General features: G+C 39.4%; 1 long non-coding RNA gene across 2 annotated transcripts; it reads left to right on the top strand.

Moving 5' to 3' along the window:
• The first annotated feature begins 7,427 nt into the window (after positions 1–7,427).
• LOC140639569 (uncharacterized) lies at positions 7,428–11,281 on the top strand. Of its 2 annotated transcripts, none has more exons than XR_012036228.1 (3): positions 7,428–7,570; positions 10,138–10,253; positions 11,168–11,281. It is a non-coding gene; the product is annotated as an uncharacterized lncRNA (long non-coding RNA). The 2 variants fall into 2 exon arrangements; XR_012036229.1 differs by lacking the exon at positions 7,428–7,570 and adding an exon at positions 7,585–7,948.
• Positions 11,282–24,174: the final 12,893 nt, after the last annotated feature.

Here is a 24,174-nt window from a genome sequence, read left to right as displayed (position 1 = left end):
TCCCCTCTCTCCGCTCCCATGATTCCCACACCCTCCACCTGAATATTGCTCAATTCCTCTTGAAGCTCTGCCCACACGTCTCCTTTTCTCCTTTTAGTCTGCCAGCCTTCAGATTGTTCATCTTTCCTTCAGAACCATCCCTTTCCACCTCTTGCCTTGCGTTATTGCCTCTTAACTTGTCCTGTTCAATATGGCAGCCACTATTTATGTTTAAATTAATTTAAGGAAAATAAAATTCAATACTCAGTTCCTCAGTCACCCCGGCCACATTTCAAGTGCCCAATGGCCACATGTGGCTACAGCTACAGTATTGCAGGGTGAAAATATAGAACATCTCATCATTTCATCATAACAGAAAGTTCTATTGGATAATGCTGTCCTAAACCACACTGATTTATGGGTTTCTGTCTTCTCTAAGCAGTGAGAAACTTCCAAACAGAGTGATCGTTGGCATTGACAAGTGAAAGTTCAATTTCCTTAGCGTGGCAGTGGAAGCTTTTCTACTGGCTTCCAAATTACCTTGTTAGTCTCATTTGAGTTAAAATTATAGACTTTGGAGGGGACTGATTTGGGGACATGGTGGAAGAAGTGGGGATTCCGTTTGAGCAGTATCTCATTCTTTTGGTGCCCACTGCTGGCTGGAACACCTCTCACATTTCCTTAGCTATGTGCCTGATTCCAAAGTTGTTTCGAAACCTGGTCAAACTGCATCACCTCCGTGCAGAGGCAAGGAAACAAATTTTGTACACGTTCACGTGAGTATTCCCTTCCTGAAGGTGTCAGGTTGTATCCTCATGAAATTATATCCCTTTATAGATGCCATGTAGCTATATTTTTTCACCTCCTACTAAAATCATGTATTCATTCATATCTGCATTCATTCATTCATCCATTTGCTAAATACTTAGAGCATCTATAATGTGCCAGACCCAGTGACATCAACAAGCAGCATCTGTGTGTTTTTTTGGATTTTTGCATTCACCAAACTTATCCTCCAGGGAAGAAAATGATAGATGTTGGGTACTTTTAAAAAACTAGTGCAGCTAGTCAAGTGGGGTGAGTGCTAAGAATAAGTACAATGAGTTGAACATGTAATAGGAGAAGCTAACCAGGGGGTTGAGGAAGTTTTACCCTGGGGGCTGCTTGTGAGTCAGGCAAACATCTGGAAAGGGTGGGTTGGGAGGCACAGAGCATTTCAGATGAGGAAGCAACACCTGTGTCAGGAAGAAGCATGCAATTTTCAAAGTGTTTGCAAGGAGACTGGAGTGTCTACAGGGCAGAGATATGTAGGGCAGAGAGCAAGCAGGGAGGCTGAAGGGATAAGCTACAGTAAGGATACTGGATACAAACCAGGATGATTATAACATTTCTCATTTAAACAGGGACACTTGAGGTAGTAAAAATAGGTATTGTCAATGTCTATGATGGGACAATAGGTATAAATTGAGACTATACTGGGCTGATTTGGGTGTCTGGTCACCCCACTTTAACTTGAGAGCAATAGGAAAACACTGGGTCATTTAATGCCAAGAAATGGCTTGGCTTGGGTGTCTGGGTGGCTCAGTTGGTTGAGCATCTGCCTTCGCTCAGGTCATGATCTCAGAGTCCTGGGATGGAGTCCCACACTGGACTCTCTGCCCAGCAGGGAGTCTGCTTCTCCGTCTCCCTCTCCCTTTGTGCTCTCCCGCCACCTCAAATAAATAAAATATTTTTAAAAAATGGCTTGGCTTGATTAATTTACATTCTAATGTGATTTCTGGTTCTAAAGCATTGTCAGATTGGACGGTAGCAGGAATAAATGTAGCATGAAGATGGCCATTCAAACTGGGGTTGGGAGAATGAAAGTAAAAGAAGCCTTGTTCAGTAGATAGTGAAGAGATGAGGTGGAAGAGAAGAAATACATCCAGAAGACCTTGGCTGGAGCCATTGGGAGCTCACGGGCCATGCTGGTGGACAGCCAATAGGAATTCAGGAGTGGATATTTGAGATATCACTGACTGCTGCACCTTCACTTCTATGTCCATGGCTCTCTTGTATCTCCTTCACGTGGGTGATTCCCAACCTGTGTCTCCAACATAAGATTTGCTCTCTGACTAGTTTGCATAGCTCTGACTGCCTTCCACATATATAGTTAAGATTAGCAAGATATTACATTTTTTTAAAAAAAGATTTTATTTATTTGAAAGGAAAGGGACAGAAGGAGAGAGACAAGCAGACTCCTGCTGAGCAGGGAACCCCCCCCCCCAAAAAAATAAAACCACAGAGCTCTATCCCAGGACCCTGAGATCATAACCTGAACTGAAGTCAGACACTTAACCAGAGGAGCCATGCAGGTGCCCCAAGGTCAGCAAGATATTTTAAAAATGCAACTCATATCTGAGACATTTAATAGACTGAATATCTGTTAAAGTTTTTTGAAACAGAAAAAAGTCAATAATAAATTGATAGAAGCATAGCTATTTTTTTTCTCCCGGACAGAGGATTCGATAACATTAGAGTGAGCAGAATTAGCATTCTAGAGATAGCATCTTGAATTATAGAGTACTCAGCAGCCCATGCCGTGGTACCTTGTAATTTAGAGTTCTTTATATTTCAGTATTGTGTTTGGTCCTGGTTTCTAGCTTTCTTTTATTCTGAGTTAGTCATCACGTTTACTGTCTTTCCTGGCATTGTTTATAAGGGCTCCAGCTCCTCGCATGCAGCAGATTCATGCAGTGCGCTATATTTGGGTTTTAAATCAATCACAGACTGAGAAACTGCACATTATTCCAAGCAATTCATTTAATATTTTATCAAGAAAATGTAATTAGGATTTTCTGAAAACAAGTTTCCAGACAATCAGGGGAAACAGCCACAACTCATTTACAAGACTGGTTGTGGGTAGAGGTCCTTGGGTAGCTGGGCCAAGACCTTCAACTTTTTATCACGATGCGTTCTCTGACTCTTCCGTGGAGCCGCAGGCAGGTGAACGTGACCTCCGACAGGTGCAAAGGAGAAATGAGAGATAACACACCCACGGAAAGGTGCGCTTTATTCGTCCCCCTTTGGTTTAATTCAAGGTATAAAGCAAGCTTATTTTGAGACTTGCTCGTGTATTTTGCTGAGTGGCAGGCTGACTGGCAGACAGTGAGATCCATGAAGGCTGATGGCTGCTTTCCAAGCGAGCGCAGCCCAGAGCTTGAAGCGAGAGTGGGGCCCAGTTAAGGGATGGGGAGAGAGCCCTGGAGGGAGCTGTTGGTTCTCACTGGCGGCCCGTGGGAGCGCCCCGTGAGCTTCATATTCCGCAGGTACAGTGCACACTGCTCCGTGCAGGTCAGAAGGAGCGCACTTGGGTGTGTGCACCTGAGCGTGGGATCAGAGACCCTTGCACATCCTGGAGAGCCACTGCCGCTGCTGCTTTGCGCTCACCTCACCCTCCAGCCAGGGCAAGGGGATCAGATCCCCGGAGCGCCCCCCAGCCCAGCCCCTGCAAACCTCTGTTCCTTAAAGCAGGGATGCAGAGCCTGAGGCTGCTGCAGCACCAAAGCCAACCCACTGCCTGGTGAGGTGCAGATCGGACGTGCACAGGGGCTTCTATAGTTTTTAGCGGGTAAAAAGAAACAAAAAATGTTTTTTTTTTCAAAAAATGTTTTTAAGAAAAATTTTCAAAAAGGTTATTTTTTTTTTCAAAAAGGTTATTTTGTCGCATAGGAAAATGATGTGAAATACAAAGTTTAGGGTCCATAAGCAAGCGTTTATTGGAACAGAGCCACGCCCATTCCTTTAGGGTTGTCTATACTACAAGGAAAGAGCTCAGTGGTTGTGAGGGAAGGGAAGCCCCTTCCTCCATAAAACCATATATATAAATTATATATATTTAAGTATATAATATAAAATTATATGTAATATATCATAATGATATATAATTGTAATCAATATAATTAAATATTAATATATATTATACATTAAAAGAGTATTTATTATAGGAAATATATTATTTAAAATTACTACAGATTCATGAATTATAAATTTGAATAATAAATGAAACATTAATACTTTCTAAATGAGTTATATTTGTTATATATAATATATATATTTTAAAGATTTTATTTATTTGAGAAAGAGAGAGAGAGCATAAATGGTGGAGGGAGAGGAACAGAAGGAGAGACAAAGTCTTAAGCAGGCTTCATGCCCAGCTGGGAGCCCCACACAGGACTCCTTCTCTCAGGAGGGAGCAGAAATCAAGAGTCGGTTGTCCAAGTGACTGAGCCACCTTGGCTTCCCTGTATATTTTTATATAAAACATAATATGTAATATATAAATACACAATATATATATATTTTATGCCTAACATATGTGTTATTCACATATATAAAATTTTTATATGTTATATTTAATTTATTATATTTTATTTTTAGTTTATTTTGCTACATTTTGTATATTGTATATATTAATCTTACATATAATTATATATCTGTATAAAATATATATTTTAATCAGAAAGGGAGACAGAACGTAAAGACTGCTAACTCTGGGAAACGAACTAGGGGTGGTAGAAGGGGAGGAGGGAAGGGGGTGGGAGTGAATGGGTGACGGGCACTGGGGGTTATTCTGTATGTTAGTAAATTGAACACCAATAAAAAATAAATTAAAAAATATATTTTATTATATTAAATATATAACATATAAGAATATGTAAATATGTAATACTTCACATATGTTTATTTTTTGTTGTTCCAAATTTTTATTTAAATTCTAGTTAGTGGGATCCCTGGGTGGCGCAGCGGTTTAGCGCCTGCCTTTGGCCCAGGGCGTGATCCTGGAGACCCGGGACCGAATCCCACGTCGGGCTCCCGGTGCATGGAGCCTGCTTCTCCCTCTGCCTATGTCTCTGCCTCTCTCTCTATCTCTGTGTGACTATCATAAATAAATAAAAATTTAAAAAAATAAATAAATAAATTCTAGTTAGTTAGCATATAGTGCAACATTGTTTCAGGAATAGAATTTAGTGATTTGTCCCTTACATATAACACCCAGTGCTGTGTTATTCTGTATGTTGGTAAATTGAACACCAATAAAAAATAAATTTATTATAAAAACAAAACAAAACAAAACAAAAAACACCCAGTGCTCATCATAACAAGAGCCCACCTTAATACTCATCACCCATTTATACATCATTTATGTTTATATTCTTGATATTTTATATATTTTATAATATATTGTATCTATATTATATAAACAATAACATATAATACATTACACATATAATGTAGATCTATAAATAAATGTATATATACATTTATTTATAGATAAATATACTATATTTATACATGATATTTTTATGGGGGAAGGGACCCATGAAGGTAAAAGTGCCTGGGGCTCACAAGAGTCATAATGCAGTTTCGTGTGTGTGCAACATAATTTTAAGTGGTTACAGTATGGTCATCACATACTTTATTCAACGAATTCTCAATTGTTGGGCATTTGGGTTATTTCATATTTGTGGCTGAAATAAAGATAATAAGCTGAACAGTCTTTGCTCTAAGTTTCTGGATATCATCATGCTGATTTTTCTAGAGCTCTTCATGTTAACATACCTCGTCTTCTACAGGTATATATTTCCTGGGCCCCTGAAAGCATGAGGCACGTGATGCCTGCTGTGTGTAAAGAGAGGTTGGTCCTACTTGTAAAGTCTTTACACACGCATGACAAGTGAAAAGTCAGCCCTTCAATGGTGGGACTTTGGATGAATATGCTGCTGTTTCTTTCTATCATTTTTTTTTTTTTAATTTTCACAAATCATCAACACCAGCAATGTAAGATAATTAAGAAGAACTTAGATGTGAGCTTTGCTGCTTTGTTAAGATGCAGTTGGGATTGTGATGCTTCCCTGCACCCTGCCCTTCCCCAGAACTCTGTTTTCCTGTAGCTGTGTGTCTCCATGCATGCTTCACAGATGCTTGGCATCAGGTGTTATGTTTAAGACTTTAAGTCATTTTGAGTTAATGTTTGTTAATGACGTAAGATAGTCCAATTTCATTTTTCTGTGCATAGATGTATATACTTCAAAATTGCTAAGAGAATAGGTCTTAAGTGTTCACATAATAGAAAAGAAATAATAATTATATGACTTGATAGAGGTGTTAGCTAAAGCTGTGGTGGTAATCAGTTGCAATCTATAGATGTATCAAGTCAACACACTGTGAATCTTAAGCTTACACTATGTTACAAGCCAATCATGTCTCAGTGTGAAAAAGGACACTCGGTGGACTGGTGGTAGTCCTACTCCATCACAGTCTCTGGATCTGAGGCCCAAGAATCTACATTTAGAAGTCCTTTGCTCTAGGGACACCTGAGTGGCTCAGTGGTTGAGCGTTTGCCTTTGCCTCAGGGAGTGATCCTGAGGTTCCAGGATGGAGTCCCATATTGGGGTCCTCACAGAGATCCTGCTTCTCCCTCTGCCTATGTCTCTGCCTCTCTCTGTGTCTCTCATGAATAAATAAATAAAATCTTTAAAAAAAAGAAGTTCTTGGTTCTTCTTGTACATAGAAAATTGGAGAACTGCTGGCCTTTGGGACAATGCCTGCAGATCACTGGACTTTGAAGTACTTAAGACACTGGCCCCACCCACTTCTAGAGCCTATATCCTGTGTTCTCCTAACACTGGTCTTCATCCACCTCTCCTCCCCAGTCCTTCTTCCCCTGCTCATTTCCAGCAAGGAACCAAGGAGGAAACAATTGAGACTTTCTGCACACCCTTCATCCAGTTTCCCCCAGTGGTAAGTAACATCTTAACTAAGTTTAGTTCAATGATCAGAACCAAGAAATTGACAGTGGTACAATAGTCCTTTTTTTTTAACAAATTTTTGCATGCAAACTCATTTATTTATTCTTGGTATTTCATTCTATGAAATTTTATCCCACCTACAGATCTGTGTACCCATTTTCAAAATCTGGATAGAGAACTACTCCATCACCCCAAAGAAACTCCTTTGTTCTATTACCATTATTAATTCACTTTAAAATATTCTTTTAGCTCAATAAATATTTCTTTAGCAAATTAATAAAATAATTAATTAATACAGAGAGAAAGCTTATTTCCTGGATCATTGGAAGACTTGATCTAGTGACCTCATAGCCTGAATGAGCAGTACCTAATGATAGAACACGTCTTTGAGGATGATACCAACCCAATAGTGGAGATCAGTGGTTGAACCAGGACAATCACCACCTCATACAACATACATAGTTCCCCAATGCCTGTTCTGAGTCAAATCAATTTAATTAACTAACAAAGGTAGTTGTTATGGCAACAATGTTACTAATCTACTTGAGCTAATATTCAGTATAATTGACCTGTTGCTAGGCAACAGCCAATAGGTTGGCCAATAGATGATGACATATTTCATCTGGTGCAGATGTTGCTAACCAGTTACAAATTAGGCTTCTGGTCAAGGAGAAGTTTCCCAGAGAACACCCTCAGTATATTGATAGGATATTTGTGAAGTATTGAAGTGATACTCATAAACACATACTGTTTTATAGACTGAAGTTCCAGCAAAATAGATATTATGAAAATTAAGACCAGTATGTGTATATCTAATATGGCTTATTTAAAATGATCTAGTTATTTTTGAATTTTAAAGGCCTGTTTGATATCTCTGGAAAAAATAGTCCTTTTATCTTTCTGTGTGAAGCTGAAATGTACACTTATAGAGATATATCTCACGTATGGGAAATAAATCAGTTTAGGCAGAATTGTTGAGCATAATGCAAACAGAACTATTTCACCCAGCAGTTCCACACCCTTGGAGAGACACCACCTCTACCTGGGGGCTCTCATTCAAGATGGGCCATACTTCACAGTTTAGTACCTTATGTGCTTTCTTTTGGAGCAACCAGTTGATTATTTCCTAGATTGCTAAGTAAGACACATTAACTTTCATCCTTTGCCTCCTTCAAGAAGTAAGTATAAGTGGTGTATTCAAATGAGCTCCAAAGGAAATACAAGAGTAAGAAATTTTTTGTAAACAACACATTGCCCTTTTACCTTTCTACCATATCCCACAAAGCTGTTGAAGTGGGCCCTCTTGCCTGCCAGATTGACCCCTGATCTAGAACCAGGGCTTTAACTCCAAGGTGAAGCTTTGTTTCTTAGTATGAAGGCCTGTGGGATTGAGAGGGACACACAGGCCTTGGATCTTGAAGATCGAGCCATGCCTATTTCTGAGGCTCTTAAGTTGTATGGCCATGAGTGAGTCACTTCTTCATCTGGGCTCTGGTGGGATCCAGGAAGCCTTTCTCAATCCTTGGGAACTAACTGCATGTTTCCAACGATACCTCTTGTGTCCCAGGTCACAGGGACTTAGTGGAAGAGTTTGAGAGGCATTCCCCTTAGCCCGTTCCTGTCCCCATCCTTCATAGGAAGGAGGACCAGGGAGGCCTGCCTGACCACTTGTGAGCATCAGTGAGCTTTCTTGAGGAAGGTCTGCATGGTAGTCATGCCCATCTTAATGCCAAGCAGTCACGAAATGAAAGATTTCGTGAGAGTTGTTCTCATAGATCTTTGCCTGGAAGATTTAAACTTCCTCTGATTCAGTAAGTGAGAAGTTGAGACAGTATTATAATTAAGTAACCAGAGGAGACTGGGGAGAAAGTAGAGGAAGAGTAATGAGAGTAAGAAGAGGAAGGGAGAGAAAGAGGGAGAAGGAGGAGAAAAAGAAGAGAGAGAGAGAGAAACTTTGTTATGTGTAAGGAGTATAATTCAGGAAATGCTGAGACATGTATCAAAGTCTCATCCTCTGTTAATGTATACTCAGGCTATTTGTCCAGTGTTTGATTTGATTATTTGGAAAAAAAATACACACACACACACACACAGACACACACACACACGGTTTCTTTGCAGCAATTCAGTGCCATCAACTAAAAATTATTGCATAAGGGGAAGCTAATTTGGGAGGAGCAATTTTCTCAGAATTGATTGCAGAAACAGCCATACAATTATCTCCACAGAGCGCTTAGAACAGTGCTGGAAAGGGCCCTGCCGTCTGATTTACCCACCCCCCCACCCCCCAGCCCCAACCAAACCTGCATTGTGGCTTCCTTTCCTGTATCCAGTGACTCCCAGAATGAGGCCTACTGAAGCTTTGCCTCCTGAAAATGTCCCTCCATTGGGGAATGCCCAAGGCCTGGAGTCTCGATTTCTTTCTTTTTGCCCTTCATATCTTCCTTGCTCTTCACAGATGAACTTCTGAAGCAGGCCCCTGGACAACGGAGACCCAATATCACACAGCCTGCCTTTGTGTAGAAGGAAGGAGCCTTTGGCCAAGCTCTCTGACTTCTCTGAACTCCGAGTGTTTGATGTTTCTGGTGGGAAATATTTGCGAGCATGCTTTGTGAAATGCTCTGCAAATAGACAGTAGTAGCAGTCATAGTAGAGCTAACTAGAAAAATATTCCAGCACGTTTTTCTTTGACTTGAACTTGAGAAATCAGGAGAGCATGTGCACCATGTTCCAAGCACTCAAATTTAGGCAAGATAAAATAATGGCTAGGAGCGTGGACTCTGGGTCCCAACTGCCAAGGTTCGAATGCCAGCCTAGCAAGTTACAGGCTGGGAGACCATGGGCAAGATATTTAATTTCCCTCAACCTCCCTTTACTCTTATGCAAACTGAGGACCTTAGCGGTGCTTCCTTAAGAGTCAGCACAAGGATTCAGTGCTGCAATCTGAGTGAGGTGCCTGGACGTAGTTTCCATTCCAGAAATATTGTCTATTATTATTGCTAATACCATTAGGTTCTCCTGACAATAATTCCATGAGGTTGGCATCCTCCCCGTTTTCCCAGATGGGGAGAATAAGGCTGCAGGAAGTGAGACAGCTTGCCCAGTGTCGACCCCCGATAAGGGCGGGTGAGGGCTCGAACCAGGCTGCTTCCAAAGCCCACCCTCCATCCATGCAGCTTAATGAGGGTTTCAGCTTCACGCTTCTCTCCCCTTGATTAGGTGTTAAATATTTACCATCTTGCCTTTCTTCCTCTCTATCCTCTTTAAAAACGGTTTAATTAAAATCATTCGTTGAGCTCATGATAAAAATATGTAAATGTGATGATTTTTGTGAAATGAATCTTTTGTTTCCCTTTCATTCCCACAGGACTGTGGATGAGAGAGGATAGATAGCTGGGGCCTCCGATGAATTTGCACAAGCGTTTGATAATACGTCGTGTAACCGATTTCAAGGTCTGGTGGCCACAGGACCCAGCAATTCATGTATGTGAAGCACAACCAAATTCATAGACAGGGATGGGGTGTAGGGAGAATGTTTCCTTAGTATTCCTGGGAAAACCAAGTGAAATGAGTCTGAATAGGCAAAGCTGAGAGGAAACCCATTTTTTACTTCTCTACTTCTACTTCGGTTGGCCCTCTTTCACCCTCTGGGCTGGCTCCCAGCTCACCTAGCAGCAGACAACCAGGATGGTGTTTGCTGCCTTTTTCTCTGAGCCTCCAGCTACTATCTTCCCCATGGTCCTACCTGGTGGGTGTCCTCAGTATAACCCAATGTCCTGTTGTTTTCTGAGCACCTCTCTACCACCTGGGGGTTCAAGTCCTTGCATCCAACATATATCTGCTCATTGAGAGTCAGTGAGCCAGGCAGTGTGCTGGGTGAGTGCCCTCTTACTTATACTTTCAAGAAATCTACAAATGGTCATGTTGACTCCAGAGATGGTAGCCTAATTTGTCTGGTTTGGAGCCTTTTTTTTTTTTTTTCTCTAATGGTCTGCTTGCTGGTCCCTGGTATTAGGTCAGGTTGTCATTACAAACAACTCCCTACATCTCAATGGGTCAGCACAGGGAATTTTATTTCTTATTCAGAGATTAGGAATGGGGATTGGGCAATGTTAGGGGGTGGGGAGTGATGCTTAGCTACTTAGTGGCTTTGGGGCCAAGACATTTCCCACCTTGTGACTCATCCTTCCTCCAGTTCTCTTTGTTAACAAGGACCTTGTTAGGGGATTTGACAGGGTAGGAGGTGGTGACAAGTTCCATCCACATTCCATAGCTCAGTTCCATGTGGCTGCTCCATGAAAGATCCTGGGGAATGGAGTCCAGCCCTGTGCCCAGGAAGAAGGGAGCATATGAGCTATTAGTAAGTCCCACGTGTGTATTTTTGTATTCCTTTACAGTGTGAAATCTTTAAGGACAAGGGCTTTGACATTCCGTGTGCTGAGCCCTTGCTCAGGGCCTGGTGCTGTTATGTAAATGGTAAATATGACCTTGGGAAAAAAAAATAAATGAGCAAATACAAGAATGAACAACTTATAACCGTAATGTAATGGTCAATGACTAAGTTCATCGAAACTATTAATACCACTGCTGAACTTCCACCATGCTTTTTTCTACATGCTGTGTTGGGATAGGCAGAAGGGGAGTGACACATAACCTGGATGTTTCAGACTTCTTCTCGAAGCCTATGATATTTCTATGGGAGTTTCTCTCATCTCAGACAAAGGTTTGGGAGTGGGAGGCTCAGCTCCTGTGGGTGATTTTCTCACTGTGGTCTCATTTCATCCAACTCACCCCAGTTCCCCTCAACTCTGCCCAGGATTGGTTTCCTGACCTGGTCACAGAGTGGATGACCCAAAGCCATATCCCACACTACCATCTATCAACAGCTTCTAGTAAATCTCTAGACTCAGACCTTTGACCATTGTCCTGGATATAGAAACAAGCTTTTTTTTTTTTTAAAAAAAATAATTTATTAAACCCCTTCTTACCTCAAAAAATACACACATTCAAGACCATTGTTTCCTTTAGAGACAAAATGTCTACTTAGAACATCAAGGATGAGTCTTCTGTTCTTTGTGCTCTCTTTCCTCTCTGTGAATGTGTTATTGATTCAGTGGTGGGCAATGCAGGGCAGTGGAATTCATAAGCATTAACACCACACTACTTTGATTACTGAAAAGACTGCTGCTTTTACTATAATTCTATTAAAACAAAGGTTGAAAAACAGCCTTATACCTTCTGTGTTCCACTCACTCCCCTTTCTCACCCCCAGATCCCACAACACAGGGTCCCAAGGAAATCCCAAAGGAATCCTATGATGGTTAATTTTATGTGTCAAGTTGGCTGGCTCATGGTGCCCAGATATTTGATCAGACTCTATTTTGGGTGTTTCTATGAAAACATTTTTAGGTGAGATTAACATTTACATGGATAGACTTTGAGTAAAACAGAATATCTTCCATCATGTGAGTGGGACAGGCCTTATTAGAAAATACACTGAAATCCCCCTCAAAGATGAATTGGGGAGAATCTCCAGTCTTCAGAGTCAAGACGATAGCACCAGCTCTTTCCTGGGTGTCCAACCTGCTGGACTGCCCTGCAAAATTTGGATTTGCTAGCTCCCATAATCCCATTAGTCAGTTCCTTAAAATCTTAGTCTCTCTCTCTATGCATATGTGTGTGTATGTATATGCATATGCATATACTTATCTGCCTATACAACTATATAACTACATATAACTATATAACTATATAACAACTATATAACTATATAACTATATAACTATATAACTATATAACTATATAACTATATAACTATATATATATATATATATATATATATATATATATATAAAACACACACACACACACACACACAAACATCTGGCAAAATGTTAACTCCAGATACCCCCTTTTTCCCAACGAGGAGATCCAAATAAAAGATTTCAGTAAACTTGGGGCAGCCCCAGTGGCCCATCAGTTTAGCACCGCCTCCAGCCCTGGGTGTGATCCTGGAGACGGGAGATCGAGTCCCGCGTTGGGCTCCCTGCATGGAGCCTGCTTCTCCCTCTGCCTGTGTCTCTGCCTCTCTCTCTCTCTCTGTATCTGTCATGAATAAATAAAACAAAATTTAAAAAAAGAGATTTCAGTAAACTTGAAAATATAATTTTTTTGGAATAAAGATGAAATAGTCAAATGTGTACTTATATTTATTTCATTAATTGGTTTACACATGCATATCTGAAATACCTGAAAAACACAGCATTTTCATTAATATTGTGAATTAAATAAATCTTAAAAATAAATTAAATGTAGACTACTTGAAGCTTACCAATTACTTTATCAATTTGCATGCAGGTTTTTTTTTTTGTTTTAATTTGTTTGTTTTGAATTTTATAAAATCAAGAATTTTTTAAAAGGTATCACATAAGTAGTATTTACTTTAGTAGTTCAGCTCAAGAATTATCTCCTTTAGAATTCTTAAAGAAAATGAGTATTTTGAAAATTTTAAGAATTCCTCTCTACTCCCCCTGATTTTAAGACACAACAACTTTTTAGATAATGAAAGCAATCATTTAAAAAACTTGAGAATTCCTGATTTCTACTTATGCTCTGAAAATGATTTTCAAAAAGAGAAACTTTCATATCCTACAATAATTGTACTTAAAAACACCTCTTCCGCCTCAGAAAATTCATAGAGACTCTAAAAGATACCTGACCGCACTGTTAAGAAGCAAAAAGTAAAGAAAGAACCCCATTGGGATAGTCATGTGAGGTTAAAACATGGGCAAAGTACCTAAAAATTGGCTGAAACTAAGTTTGTTTGTTTTTGCTCTGCACTGAATAATTGAGAAATTTTTCCAGATACCTAAAAATCCCTATAGAGAGCAATTCCTTCTTTTCTGAAAGTCACTTCTGGAAAAAAATACACCATTTTCTACTCAGACTATAGGAGTGGCCAGAGAATTTTCTGGCCAGAAGTTTGGTGGGTTGCCTAACCTTACTTCGGGGCCACTTCAGAACATTGTCCTTCCTCCTCCCACTGATCTTCCCAATCCACTGACTCCAGTGTAATAGACACACAGGAGCAAGAATTTAGAACAAATGCTTTAGAGATGACATACTCTCTACAGAGCAGTGCTGCCCGATAGATATATAACATGAGATATATATGCAATTATAAGTTATCTGGTAGCACTTTAGAAAGGTAAAAGGAACAGGTGAAATTAACTTTAATCATGTATTTAACACAAAAAATTATCATTTTAACATGCAATCAAAATAAAAAGCACTCATAAAATATTCCACATTCACTTTTTCCTAATAAACCTCAGAAATCTGGTGTGGATTTTATGGGCACAGCACATCTCAGTTTGAACCCAACATATTTCAATGGTCAGCAAGTGCTTGTGGTTAGCAGCTGCCATATTGGAGAGTACAGTTCTAGGTACCAGGCTATCTTTTCCCATATCTAAATATCTACCTAAATATATACTCTACATAAATCTAGGTATAAATATAGTTTTTTTTTTCTCCTCAGCACAGAGGAACCAAAATTTTAAAATTTGCGTAGTGATCGAGTACATACCTTTAAGGGGTGATTTGGGGCTGTCGAGCATTTACTTACTTAATTCCAGGCTGTTCTGTTCCACATACCATAGTGTCATTTCAGAAGTAGATACTTCCTCAATTGGGATCCTACTCTTGACGTTTGCTCTGCCAGTGGCCTAGAGCAAGCTCATCTCAGACTCTCCACCTCTGTGATTCAGATCATTCCTTTTCTATGGCTGCCCCTGGCTCAAGGGACAAGGTTTGCAGAGAGCTCAGGTGTTAGAGTCTGTCATGCTACCGTCTCTTCAAGTCTTTAAGCTTTCAATCAAAGAGAAAAAAATTACTCGATAGAATTGAAATTTCACTTATTAGATATTTGGGAGGAAATACTACTTCTCTTGTTATTGACTATCTTTTTTATTATTTATTTATTTATTTATTTATTTATTTTAAGATTTTTATTTATTTATTCATGAGAGACACACACACACACACACGCAGAGAGAAGCAGAAAGATAGGCAGAGGGAGAAGCAGGCTCCATGCAGGGAGCCTGACGTGAGACTCGATCTCAGGACTCCAGGATCATGCCCTGGGCCGAAGGCAGGCTCTAAACTGTTGAGCCATCCAGGGATCCCCCTTTTTTTTTTTCTTTAAAGGATGTTATTTATTTATTGCAGGACTCAATCTCAGGACCCCGGGATCATGCCCTGAACCAAAGGCAGACACTCCACCACTGAGCCATCCAGGTGCCCCTCTATTGACTATCTTAAAAAATAATTAGTAACAATAATAAAACTAACATTTTTTGAAAGCCCTCTCCACACTTTAATGGTTTCAATATACTTTTAAAAATATGATGCTTTATTTAATCTACACAACAACGCCACCAGGGTGAAAATACCTGTTTTACAGGTGATGAAACGGGACTCGAATGAAGTCCTTTGTTCAAGAACACAGAACTGGTAAGAGATAAACATGGAATTATACACAAGATTTTCTCTTCAGGTTCAGGTTGGAACATCTGGTTCTAAGGACCTTGATTTTGCACTGTTTAGAGAAATTCTTTCAAGCAGCATTACTGAACTTTTATGTGGTGGGACATGTGGCCCTGAAGTGAAAATAATCATGTCTGAGTTCTGGCCCTCCTCTTACCACTTACTCTGTGGCTTTGAGAAAATCACATATTTGACTTCTTCCCGTTCTGAAAAATGGAATAATAAAGCCTACTTCACATGGGGATTCAGGAAGCTTGGGCGTCAAAGTATGCCACAGCATTAATTAACACCATGGAAAACAGAAGTAACTTAATTGTTAATGAATAGTGGGGGTAACTTAAATAAAGTAGAAATATGTTGCATGTTATGGCCCAATGATTAGATACTATATAGCCATTAAAAGTCAAGTTTTTGAAAAATATTAAATGTCTAGACTCTGGATGCAATGCTTAGTAAAATTCTTTCAAAAGTATGAAAAACAATACCTACCATATAATCTTAATTTGGTAATTCACAGAAGCACACATAAACACTTAGAAAAAAAAAAAAAACCCAAAAAACAATCCTTCCAGGAATTACATTTATTGTGGTTATTTGGAGGCATGTAAATTACAAGTGTGTGTGTGTGTTTAATTGAGTGCACTTCTATATGTTCCAAATTTTCTATAATGATCAGATATTAATTTCTTTTTCTTAATAAGAAAAAATGTATTTTTAAGTGGCACCTCTAGTTCCCAGGAAAAGTTCACTTTTAATGAAGACCATTTGATTCATCAAATAAAGTTTTCTACCTCCTACACTTAATGAACTATTTTAAGTCTCCTCTTCCCTTAGACACCTACTGTTTCTATTAATTCTAATACACTATCAGCTCTCATTATAACACCCCTGAGGGACTGTAGGAACAAGTGCATTTTCCGACAGGCATAAAGTGAGGTCATGGGGAAAATAAGGAAAATTGGTGACTTTCTAGTTCCCTGGTGACCTAAGTGTTTTTTCCTAAGTAGGTAAGTTCCTGTGTATATATCATAACAGTCTCAGATGAAGTTCATCTTTTACGTAATAATGATTTCCTGCTTTAAGTGAGAAATGCCACTGCTTTCCAAAGGAGGTATTCTGGGGGGGGGGGGGAGTAGGATTTAAATGCCTAACAGAACCTAAAGGCACTCTAAAGGGGTGTGAATTGCAAATGTGTTTGTATAGAAAGAAACTGGAGGTTGCAAAAGGGAATCCTGGAAGAGGTGGGTTTGGATCTTTGCTGCTCCTGCCCCTGTCAAACACTGAGCTAGTTGCTGAACATTCTAGAGGCCCCCGTCTGCAAAAAGGTGCTTGGATTCTCCTCTCCAAATATGTAGATGAAATGGGACATCTGCTAACACTCTGTATATTAGTGAGGGTGCTACATAGATTAGAACCTTTGCTCCCTAGATGCTTGTCCCTGACTTCTAAGACTGTTGGGCTGCTCTGCCCCAGGTTCTCCAAAAAAAGCTAATATGACATTGCTCAGATTTGAACAAATCATGGTTTCTGGGTGCCTGTAGAGAGACAGGAGTAGAGCAGAAAAAGATTGTCAGGTCAAGGAAAATGACAGAGGGAAGCAAGAGTATGGAGTTGGAGATTCACTGTGACTTGACTGTTTTTCCTGCATGTGACCTTTGTGTGTATGTGTCTGCATGCTTCTATTTGAGTGGATGACTGAGCTGAAAAAAGAGAAAAAAAATATATATATATATTCCTAGACATGATGGCTGCTGTGCTTCTCTCAAACAATCTACTCAGAAGGAGGCATGAGATAGGGGATGCACACTGGATTTCAAGTCAGCACGACCAGGTCCGAGGTCTATCTTTTCCATGCACGAGCTGGAGCACCTCTATCAAGATCCTTCCACTCTCCAGACCTCAGATGCTTTCTTGGAGAGGAGGGAAAAGACAGTCTTTCTCACAAAATTATGACAGAAAAACAGAGAGTGGGTACAACTGCACAAACGCAATGAGTAATGATTATTACACTCTAGTTATTAGACTCCATCGACCTGATACAGCCAAAGATAACATTACCTAGATGTTCTTTGAATGCAGACTAGAGCTTAAACAGTGCCCTTCCATCTGCTTTCTAATTTATGGTCAGAGGTAGGATTGCTCATGGTGATAGAATATAAAACTGTGGAATGGCTCAGCCTTGAAATCTTATCTGAGAGTCCCAGGGGCTTGTCTCTCGGGTCCTCCCTACTTCTTGCCAGATACACGGTAGATGGAACAGCAAGTTCAGATCCGACTTTCCCTTCAACTTTTTTTCTTAGGCACTTGGTCCTCCACTGCAAATGCCTAGAGGAAGATTTATCAGAGAACTGAGAAATTCTTTTCGTGTCTTAAGAAAGTTTTTTGTTGTTGTTGTTAGAGGGGGTACTTTATAGGCCAACATGAAATCCAAAAAAGGGATAAGAAAAAAAAGTCCTTTTATGAAAGCTATCCATCAAATGTCAAGGATAATAATCAATTTTCTGTCACAATGAACTGATAAAAGCTTTCAGTAATAATGTCATGGAGGGTGGGGGGATTTGTGTTGGAACTCGAAACGCATAGCCCTGATATCAAACGAATTCATAAAAGCTCAGTGCCGCTGTAGCCCTTGGAGGCATGACAAAATACAATTTCTCATCCACAGGATATGGAATAATTCCTCTTTTTTATTTTTATACTGAGAGAAGCAAAAGGAGATCTGAATTTAAAAAAAAATATTACACAATCCTGCTTTTGCAGGTGAACATTAGTGATCATTTTGGCCGCTGATATCAGAAAACGTTCTGGTGATTTCTCTCACATCATGCAAATGGCTGCATAATGCCTGCTCCTCTTGGAATGTAAAATCAAATCAGCATTCTAATGCTACAAGCCGGTGATGAGCTTGGGAATAAATATGCAGGAGCGCATAAAAAAAATCAAGGCAATCAAGAGGAGCCAGCGTCCTCGCTCGGACTATAAATCTTTGTCTATTTCAATCGTAGGGCTGGCCGAATCAGTGTAAAATTCCAGCGGGGATGTCATCAATTTCTGTTAACCTCTCTATTCCTCTTTGCGTTGGCTCTGGGGTGATGGATTGGTTTTGTCACTTCTGTTCCGTTCACAGTATGTTAACATGGAAGGGTGCAAGCAGGTTATGAGGAAAGGTTATTGCTTCCCAGGCTTGACCCTCACTTACTCTCTTCTGTGGGATCATGAGTACCTTTCCGTTTGGGGAACATGGTGTCTCCTTTTGGTTCCTGGAGGCTCAGCTCAAAGACCACACATTGGCTGATCCAGTGTTGAATCGCCCGTCACCCTTTTGAAGTGAAGACAGGCCTATCAATTCAGCTTCTGGAGGAGGAGCTGGTGGTGTGTTAAGACAGAGGAAGAAAAGATTAGGAGCCCGGGCTCCATGAGGAACTCAGACTCCAAGTTACTACATGGCCCAATGCATAGCTGCGTCTCTTCTGGTGTCACTTTTCAAACTGTGCCTGGCTTTTTCCAGCCATAACTCTATAGTTCTTTCCAACAATTCTAATGGGGTATTAAGGTCTCTGTTTCCCCCAGAGGTGCATTTTAATAAACTAAAGGCTTGGCCTGCACAGAATGTGTGAACATAGGGCAATAAGCCATCCAGTTGACTTCTTATTCTCATGGCACACACAGGCGATCACTTCAAGATGGCAAGATTGGTTGCTTTCAATGTTGTTGTGGCTGTTATTAACACCTCACTTATAACGGCACTAGCCACTATGGTAGTCGCTAGCCACCTGAGGCTATTTAAATTTTAAATTCATTAAAATTAAATGAAGTTTGAAAGTCAGTTCTTTTGGTTCTTAAAAGTTTTTAATTTCAACTTAAATTATAAATACTGTATTATTAGTTTCAGGGGTACAATTTCGTGATTCATCAGTTCCATACAAGACCCAGTGCTCATCACATCAAGTGCCCTCCTTAATGCCTGTCACCCAGTTACCCCATCCCTCCTTCCACATCCCCTCCAGCCACCCTCAGTTTGTTTCCTAGAGTTAAGAGTCTCTTATGCTGGCCACATTTTAAGTGCTTACTAGTCACCTGTGACTCACAGTTACTATATTGAACAACACAGACATTGAACATTTCCATCATCATAGAAAATTCTATAGGACAGAATTGGCTTAGATTGCATTTATCTAAATGGATCTGTGCCTTTCAAACTATTCACCAAGGGAAGTTAGGTACTTATTTCAATAAGGTTGCCATTGTTGAAACACAGAAGCTTAGTTATACGGCTATTAATCAAAGCTGAGGTATGTTCATAAGGTAATGGCTCACTTGGAAATTGACTCTAAAGGAATTCCAAAGATGTTTCAAGCTTGTTTAGAGTGAAGGCAAAATTATTGAAATAAGTTTAATGGAAAGAGCCTATGGGCATGTGCTTCAGACGTATCTGAATTCCAGACACAAATCTGACACTTCCTAATGTCGAAAACTTGGAAATTTTATGTAACCTCCCCAAAGCTCAGTTTTCGTATGTGTAGTATCATATATACTTCATAAGTTTTTTCTGATGTTTAAATGAGATAATATTGCAAAAAAGTTTAGGAATGCTGCAACAAACAGAGAAGGAGATTAAAATATATTTTTCATATGATCTTAAAAATTCTACACAACTGATCTTCAAATAGGATTACAAAGCAGTGTATAATAGGGAAAGGTGTAATGTTAACTTCTCTTCACTGGAACATGCAGTGAAGCACTAACTATCCCCTGTGGGGTAGTGCCAGTTGTTTATTTAATTTAAGGTGGGCTGGGACAGACAGGTCACCACCTGGTTCACAGTTGCATCCCATCTCCTGAGCCCAGCCCTTCCTGAACTTCCAGGACCTGCAGCTGCAAGGCTAAGTTCTCCATGAAATGGCAGAGCAGCCATAGCTTAGTAGGACACACACTGGCCTGCTCTGTTCTTAATCGGAGTCAGGGCCCAAGATGCTGTCAGTGGAGTGGCACTCTGGAGGCCTGGAAACTCTGTGGCCACATCGATCAGGTTGTTTATGTCCCCAACTCCTGGTATCCTTCACTTCCAATCAGAACAGGGGTTCCTGTATGCAAAGGATATGCTTTCAAGCAACTCCCTCTTCTATTGAGGGCCCTTTGGTGTCCCACGCGGTATGATGAGACTTTGGTATATCCTGGAGAAATTAGCAACTCTAGTTGAACGATGATACTTTCTAGGGAAGTAGAATGGTGTGTTGATGAAGCATAAAACCACCCAAATGAGACCATCAACAGTGAAATCCTTGTTCTGCTCCTGACCAGTCACTTGACCTTGAGCAAGTTAATCAGCCTCTAAGGATTCTGGTTTCCTTATCTATAACATGGGGATCTTGGTACATACCTCACAAATTTGTTTTAAGATTTAAATCCAATAAATTCTGTAATGTGTGTAATACAGTACTTAATGGGGCTTGATCAATAGCACCTATTAATATTTTTTGGTAACTGATGCTTTTATAATACACTAATACAGTGTTCTTCCACATGCAAAATTTCACTTGGCCCTGCCTGTTGGAGTTAGAAGTGGTACTGAGATTCCAACACCCATTTTATTGATGAGAAAACTGTGTTTCAGGAAGGTCAAATGAACTATCCTAACTGACCACAAAGCCAGGAGGCTACACTGTTTGGTTATTTCAAACTGACAGCATTTAGATAAAGAATTGTTCTAAGTAAATTAATCCTCAAAGGGAATATTTGACATATATGCTGAAATAAGAACATTGTTTCTGGGACCAAATTAATAAGAAAATAATCTGGTCAGAACTCCACTTTGAGCTATGGGTGTACATGTGATTGTGTAACGATATTTAGGGATTTAGAGTAAGTTGGTCTTGAGGTTGTGGTAGTGAGAATATAGGAAAAATTAGGCAGTGGGACTAAGAGAAGTGAGAGGCATTGATCCAAGTGCCTGCTGAATTGCGAATTCCATGAGCACAAGGGTGGACCTGTTCTTGCTATCTCAAAAATAGTGTACAATGCTTGGTATTCCACAAGATTTTGTGATCAATGGGTAGAAGAATAAATGAGAGACTGAGTAGGGAAGTGAATGAATGAATGAAACCACATCCTAACTAGTTCGGTCGTTCTCTGTAGAATCACTCATAGAGTCTTTGAAAAGATCCAATGCTTAGACACCATCCAGATCAATAAATCTCAATCTCTGAGCATGGGGCTTGAGCAAGACTATTTTTAATAGTGCTCCAGGTGAGTCTAATGTTCAGCAATATGTGAGAACTACTGATCTAGTCTTATCCACTAATTATCCTGAAGTGAAAATTGAGGATCCACTAATAGAAAGGACTCATCCAAGAATTTTACACAAATCAGTGGTGTTTCTGAAGCTAGGGGCTGTTGGCTTGATTATGTGTATGTGAGCTTTTTTTTTTTTTTAAGGTCTTTCTTTCTTTCTTTCTTTCAAGGCTTTCAATGATTTCTTTCATCTTCAGGCTGGGTTACCTTCTACTCTTGGCTTCCTAAGAGTCCTCCTGGCTTCCCAAAGTCCCTGAGTTACAATGTATTATTCTTGTGAATCTCCCCACTTACAACCTCAGTTATATGGTGTGCTCTTCAAGGGCAGAAAGGATGTCTCTTTTAGCTACTTGTCTCTAGGGCTTGACACATGGGCTCAATTAATAGATAATGAATAAATGTGGGCCAGTTGCTTTACATACATAAAAGTGATTTGTATATACATATACATATCTGTGTGAGTGTATATCATTTGTGTAGGGCTTATTTAAAAATTTATCATTTTGAATGTACATATGATTAAATGTAAATGAGATAATTTAATTTAATTTGACAGAATTTATTGAGCACCTATTATATTTGTAAATACAGGAGATTAATGATGAGTAGGACACAGTCTCTGACCTCACCAGAGCTCACAGGCTAGTGGGTCAGGCTCACTCACTAATTATAACATAGTTCATTCTTCAGAGTGTGTTAATAGTGGTGGCAGACCAAAAAACAACATGCTGTGGGAGCAAAAATGAGCTAAAAGCATGTGGTAAATGAAACATTAATCTAGTGGCTCTTAAACTTGTTTTGGAGGGCCTCCTTGAAAAATTGATAAAAACTGCTACGAATGCTTCCGAAAACATGTACAAGGCACACCACTTGCAGACCCACTGAGGATTACCCATGGACACTAGACCACCACTGATGCACCTTATCAGGTATTTGGCCCTGGTCACTACCTCAACATGGTTCAATGCCATGAAACTTTACATTTATGTGCCATTTACTCCATATGAGTTAACTGACATTAAATACATTTCTAGGCTTCTTATAAGGGATGGGAAGACCAAGAGGGAGGTTCATATACTGCAGAGACCAGGATTTACATATCCCAGTGAATTTGCTGTAGATATGGCTGTGGCTTGACACATGATCTGAAGAAGAAAACCCGGAACATTGCTGGCCAGATCAGAGTTCAGCTGCTGCACTGACCATTGAAAGCCACACATTCCATTCCTTGTGGTATACAGTATCACTTTTTGTGTTGGGTTCTACATGTAAAGAGACTCCCCAGTAATCTGAAACATAGACTCCTTGTCTCCTTGGTTGAAGCAATTCATGGGATATTTCTATTTAATAATTTTATCCCTGATATTATTTAATATGGTAATTTTTAAATTTGGGAGTCTCACTTTACACTCTTAAAAATCATTAAGAACACAAATGGCTTTGCTCATGTGGATTATAGCTAATAGTATTGCAATATTAGAAATTAAAACAAACATCTAGGATAACTATTTATTAATTCATTTAAAAATAATAATAAATCCATTTAATAATAGAAATGAGATGTTCGTAATAAAACATAACGGGGTTTCAACCAAAAATATCACCCAGCAGAATGACATTATTTTATATTCCTGTAAATCTTCTAGATGTCTAGCTTAATAGAGGACAGCTGGATTCTCATGTCTCATCTTGTGACAGGTAATTTTGATTGAAGTATATGAAGAAAATCTAGCTTCACATATTTGTGAGGAGTATTTGAATAGTTTTTCTGATAACTTAGGATCTTCTTCTTTGATATTACTCCAAAATTCAACAAATGATGTGTTCTTAAAGAGTTAGCTGTAATGTGAAATCTGAAATCATATCAATGAGCTTTTTATGCCGTTATATTAAAATCTATTGATCTGTGTCAAATTTTAAATGTAATCAATGATAGATTTCATAAATGACTTAGAAACATCATATATCTGTCATTGGGGAAATACTGGTTCACTGAGCCTTGCAAATCTTCCAAATATTGAACATTCATTTATGCATTGGCAAAAAATCACCTTCATTGATATCACCACTAAGGTCATTAGTAAAGTCTTTGATATTGGAAAGGGATCAGGCTCATGATAATACCTGTAAGTTTTCCAAAGTTCTAATTTTATTTTTTTATTTAAGAGAGACAACAGGTGGGGGGAAGTGCAGAAGGAGGGGGAGAGAGAGAATCTCAAGCCGACTCCCCACTGAGTTTGGAGCATGAAGCCTGATGCAGGACTCCGTCTTACAACTCTGAGAACATGGCCTAAGCTGTCATCAAGAGTCAGACACTTAACTAGCTGAGCCACCCAGGTGCCCCCAAAATCCAAAGTTCTAATTTTAAATTGAAAGCTCTAATTTTATTATTGGCAACAAATACAATAGGTTGTTTTTATTCAGGTAAAAACTTCAAACTCATTTTGTTCAATTCCAAAAAAAAAAAAAAAAAAAAATGTCTCCATCAAGCCCTAAGATCTGAATAATCATGGTTTGTAACTTGCTGCTTCAAGTAAAAGTAGTATTTCACGAAGAAAAGATTGGT

Source organism: Canis lupus, chromosome 9 (assembly GCF_048164855.1).
Source record: "Canis lupus baileyi chromosome 9, mCanLup2.hap1, whole genome shotgun sequence".
Classification (NCBI taxonomy): Eukaryota; Metazoa; Chordata; class Mammalia; order Carnivora; family Canidae; genus Canis; species Canis lupus.
Note: the sequence above shows the minus strand (reverse complement) of the source record. Positions and strands in the feature narration are given on the sequence as shown.